Source organism: Diorhabda sublineata, chromosome 5 (assembly GCF_026230105.1).
Source record: "Diorhabda sublineata isolate icDioSubl1.1 chromosome 5, icDioSubl1.1, whole genome shotgun sequence".
In the NCBI taxonomy this organism is placed as follows: Eukaryota; Metazoa; Arthropoda; class Insecta; order Coleoptera; family Chrysomelidae; genus Diorhabda; species Diorhabda sublineata.
The window spans coordinates 17,843,297-17,848,963 of record NC_079478.1 but is presented as its reverse complement, the minus strand read 5'-3'; the positions used below and the strand labels follow the sequence as shown (position 1 = coordinate 17,848,963).

General features: G+C 34.8%; 1 long non-coding RNA gene across 1 annotated transcript; it reads left to right on the top strand.

Annotated features, from left to right (window-relative positions):
- The first annotated feature begins 2,071 nt into the window (after positions 1-2,071).
- On the top strand, positions 2,072-5,162 carry LOC130444133 (uncharacterized). The gene is made up of 3 exons (XR_008909914.1): positions 2,072-2,193; positions 4,252-4,410; positions 4,998-5,162. It is a non-coding gene; the product is annotated as an uncharacterized LOC130444133 (long non-coding RNA).
- The last annotated feature ends 505 nt before the right edge of the window (positions 5,163-5,667 follow it).

The window sequence follows — 5,667 nt, the reverse complement described above, 5'->3', positions numbered from 1 at the left end:
GCTACTTAAGTTTTGAGATAGACAAATAAAAGAAAATATTTATAATTTTATATGGCTCTATTATTTTCCAAAATATTGACAATAAGATTAATATACTATGCGTTTGCCCAATCATTTTTCCATTCCGATTGAGATCAACCACTTCTTTAGGTGTAGAAAAACGCAATGTATTTTTGATCTGTGAGGATAAGAAGAAATCATTCGGTGCCAAACAAGGACTGTACGGCGGATAACCCATTAATTCGATGTTTTACTTTACAAAGTGGATTCCAGGTGATACTTTTAATGAATCCGTCACGAGTTGTGTTATATACTCCAACTACCTTTTCGTTTATCTGAAATATACATGTCCTGAGTTGGCGCATCCTTATCTTAACGTATTAAAAATCGTCACGAGTTGTAGCGCACCCCTTTTTTATAGTCTTTAGCCTCAAAATAGGCTTTAGTTTCGGTATAAAATTTTTATCAGTGAGCATTCTCTTGAGGCCAAATCTGCAGACTACAGTGAATGCGGAAACAAATTCGAAGTCCAATTCATACAATTTTGCTATCGTTTTCTCTGATTTGTGACACGGTACATTTTCTTGATGGAACATCAATTTCTTCTTCTTCGCATGGGGCCACTTTCCGCGATTTAATCTTCCAAATGCACCAATACCACTACGTAATAGTCGCTGTGTATGGTGTACCTTTTTTTATGGAAGTGGAAGCATATTATGCCATGCGCATCCCATAATTCTCATGTCATAACCTCGCGAACTGACTGTTGCGTCTTTCCACACTTTTCGGTCGGTTCCTCACGTGCAGAATAATAGCTCTCGGTGAACCCACTTTAAGCAGAGGTTTCGAATATCCAATATGTCCAAGTTTCCGAGCTAACAAAGACATTTTTTTATAATCATTTTTAATTTTGAACATAGTCTCCATCTACATATGTGAGTAGTAGTCCAATTAGTGAACTTTAGCCATGACGATCACCAACCTAACCAAAAGGTAAGAAGGTGCGATGTCCTGATGGAAAATCACTTTCTTTTTCTTCAAATGCGGTCGCTTTTTACAATTTCTCCTTTTACTTAATCAAGAAATGATGCGTAATACCTTCGTGTTATTTTTGATAGTTGTTGAGCACAATCTCACAGTCGTCTTCACTTTTCCGATCCATGAAACTGTCGTTCTCTTTTTCGGATCAGGTTTGCTTTTTGCGTTCACAGTCTTGACTGTTTTTTTTTATTTCAGGAATGAAGTTTTGGATCCAAGTTAGATCAACATGAATAGATATACTGTCCGATTTGTTTGCTTAAATCGCGTAAACAAGTTCTGGGTAATGTTCATTCGAATGCCTTTTTGGCCCGAGGTAGGCAAAGCGACATTCAACGCATGGATGCATTCTTTTGATTTGCCGATGGCCTCTTCTATTTATCTAACCCTAATCCGACGCCGACGGTCGTCTATTACCATTCGGTGAACTTATACGATTATATCGCAGATTTTCGCAATTTTTGTCTGTCCTGAACGCTCATTATCAGTTAAGCTGAAACGGCCAAATTTCAATTCAGCTGCGATTAATTTTACGATATAAATGATAGTACAGAGTCTCCAGAAAATCCTTCACAACGACTCACTTTTACGATTGACAAACAAAAACTGTGCCTCCAAGATTGCTGAAATTTGAGTAAGAATCTCTCAACGCATGCGCGAATATATTTTCTATCTCATATTGAAGCATGCTGACATCTTTAGGTTGAGATCGAAAATACTTAAGATCCTCCTATTTTGAGATATTATAGATAACTCAAAAGATAATGTTTCACCTACCTGGACAATCCGTGTAATATAATTGTTTTTCTTGTAATTATTCAACATTACCGAACTACAAAACCGTTTATTTCGTCAATTACCGACTAGCAGACGTTCAATTTACAAGGGGTCGAATCACTTAACCTCTATCTCTCTCTTTCTACTAACTTAACGTTGAATGAGAAATATTTGAATTAGTAAGTGACCAGAGTTTAAACGCTATAGTTAAAGTTACACCTTTATTACCTACTTTATTTGCCCTGATGTATTATTCTGATCAACTCATCGTTCAATTTATTTATTAACTGACGAGATGTTTCTGTGTACATGTGAACGATACGAAAATTTAGTTATGCGGGATGACAGTGGAGAGTCTACGTAAAACCGGGAGGATGAGTAAGTTATTAATTTCAATAATCATTTTTTTCTTTTAAACAGTCTATTTCCTTAGGATAAAAAATAATTAGATCAATTGAGGTTTTTATTTTATTATATAAACAAAAATATATTGAAAGATATAAAAACCATTTTGATACACCTCAAATTTCGTAATAATGTTTTGTCAATTGACACGAATATTACACATTCCCAATAACTTCATTCGAAGATGTGGTGCCGCGGTGGTACCCTATATATGGTGTTGGAATGGGCGGTTATCTACTACCACCCAGTATACGGTATTTTGTAATATTTGCTTTGTTTCTGCGATGTAAGGTAGCGTTACTGTACACCTGACGCCAAATTTTAGTCTGCGGTCGTTTTTCTTTACTGATAACCACTATCGGCTCGTGGTTAAAATTTTAGATGGTCTGCTATCTTTCCAAATAACTTACCTGTGTCGAATTTCTATTAATGTTATCAGTTTCCATGCTGAAATAATGGATCGTTCGAACGTTTGTAACATATGTTTTAAACATAATTAACACTTCCAGTAACTTAAACATATTGAGATTGTCTACTAAGCCAAGTTATACTTCGGGACTACTTAGAGTTGCATCTAATTGAAGTGAAAAGCAAAAAAATAAGACAAGATTATCGGATTTTTCGCTTTCATCATATCCGCAAAGAGTCAATTTAAATGCCACACAAAATGCACCATTAATATACGAGGATGGTCGCAGAAGTACCTGATGGCGGTAGTTGCTTGAAAAATACCACCGTATTAGAACGTACACAATCTATACCGCATATATTTCAAGTTTGAAGACGCTACAATTTTTAGTATTTGTTTGATAGCCATTAATAATGAACGTTTACAGTGAGTTTGTAGGTATGGAAAAAATTGGTTGTCATTAAGTGATACAATACTTTTATTTGAAAGGCATTAGCCCAGCCAATATAAAAGCTGAACTAGATTCTAGACTGAGTAAGCTCCTTCGTTATTAACAGTAAAATATTGGCTAGCAGAGTTTCACCGAGGGGAAGACCAGCATCGCAGTGGTCGACCAAATGAGGTGATGACTCCAGAAATGTTGGAGACAATCCACAAAGCGTTAATGGATGAACTCAACTGAAACTGCGTGAGCTAGCAGACATAGTAGGCATTTCAAAAAGTGCGGTACATCGCATATTAACTGAAAATTTGAAGATGAGAAAGCTGTGCACAAAATGTTTGGAAATGTATCACAGATATGAAGCCAAATTTTTGCGCCATTTCATAACCATGGATGAAACAAAAGAACAGTCAAAACAATGGACTGAAAAGGGAGAACCGGTTCCAAATAAGGCAAAGCCCGTTCCATCTACAGGCAAGGTCTTGGCGTCGGCTTTTTGATACACACGTTGAAAATTTTTCATGGACTATCTTGAAGAATGAAAAACTATCAACGGCAAGTATTATGCGAACTTATTGCAACGTTTGAGCGAAGAAATCAATAGGCGCATTTGGTTAAGAAAAAAATGTTGTTTCATCATATTGCAATGGCCAAAATTTGAATTGCTATCTCCTGCACCGTATTCATTGATTTAGCTCCTGGGATTATTTTCTGTTCCCCAGACTTGAAAAAATGGTTCGGTGTTCAAATATTTTCCAGCGATGAAGAGTTAATGTCGGCAGTTAATTAATTACGTTAAAAATGTTGGGCCAGGTACTTGTGGAACTATCCTCGTATACCTATTTTTCGACATACATATATAGTTTAACCAATAAGCAAAACCAAAATTTTCCTATAAGAATATTTGGTAATGGCCTATCTTTCGTTTTAAATTCCATCTTCTATTCCTATATATTAACAAAATCTCTTGGTATTTATCAAGTTAAACGTTTTTTATACTGCACAAAATCAAACACGCTCTATTATAGTATATTGTTATTCAGTTCTAATCGTCTTTAAGAACTAGACAGTTCGGAAAGTCGCAAATAAGAGCTATTTACTCGGCACTCAACTAACGTATTTCGCATTGGTCTGAACTGAATGCTGCAATCCTTTCAATTTAATCACGCAATTGTTTTAGACTGCCGATGCCGGGACTATAACGTGGGTCGTCGTAGATTATAGAGCTGCAACAGTGTGAATATCGGGAGGTATGGGGATTTTTCAACTGATCAACTTTCATGAGTTGTTTATCAAGGTATTAGGAAGCGAATGCGAAGTATCGAAAATTTTCTTTTGGGTAAGTTATAGAAAATGTTGCACGAGTTTAGATTGTTATTATCCAAATTACGTACTACAACGCTTATGCACTATTGAGACCTAATAACTACTGAAAATACACACCGGATCCCATAGACAGCCTTGCCTGCAAGAGAGGGAATATTGTCCATGGAGGAGAATCAAGAAATAAAGTTGATATTGTCATAGTACTCGTAAATCATAAAACTTTTTTTTGAGCTAAATTTACATGTACAAATATGTTTAGACGGACTACAAACCTCAATTTTAAATGCACGACTATGTAACCAGCCGAAACATATATCTAATTATTTGTCAAAAGTAAAATTAAGAGATAAACACTATTAGTAAGTGGCATCACGGCATTATGAAATGCAAGGTGCTGCTGTAAAATTTTTCATAATTCCAACATAATGAAACAGTTAAAGTTAATCATAATTTATACCAAAAATAAAAGGTATAACAATGGGTTAATCAAGCTGTCTACTAATTAAATAACAAGACTGATGTGACAATGGGTTAATTAAGCTGTCTGCTAACAAAATAACAAGACTGATGTGAATAATCTTTTATATTGATTTCTTTCAGATTCATTACTTCTCAATTTCAATATGGCTGTCAAATAACGATATAAACTAACCAAGTTGACTATGTGCCTACCAGATGTCGCTAGTAGATATTGAGACTGGTTAGGTTGTGACAATTTTTTACAATTTCGGCAAACTCAAACAAAGAACAAACTCATACAGCAGAAACAAATAACTCGACTCAAATAAACTGTGAAGATTTTAATATAACGAAGGGCCTGTAACTAATTTCGATGAAGGTTAGTTATGCATAGTTTCAAAACAATGGATCTTAGAGATTATCATTGATAATAGTTATTTAACAACTATTAGGTCAAGTTGACTGTCAACAAAATAATGACACTCCTATTATTATATTTTATCTTGATGTCTTTCAGATTTACTAATTATAAACTGTTAAATATAGAAAGAAACAAGTATAACAGTGTGGTAACATACCAGGTGTAAACATTAATTGTGAAAATTTTATAATTTCAACAGGTTCAGACGAGTACTTGAAGGCATTCATATAATGAAGAGCGTGATTCTACGAGCAAAGTCACAACTTATGTCTAATTACACAGTTACAAAGATATATTATTTATCTAGACGATATAGCAGTGAAAATATCAAGCATTTATATAAAATTACTTACTCTGCATCTTTTTCATATAGCAGGTCCTGCATTGCAA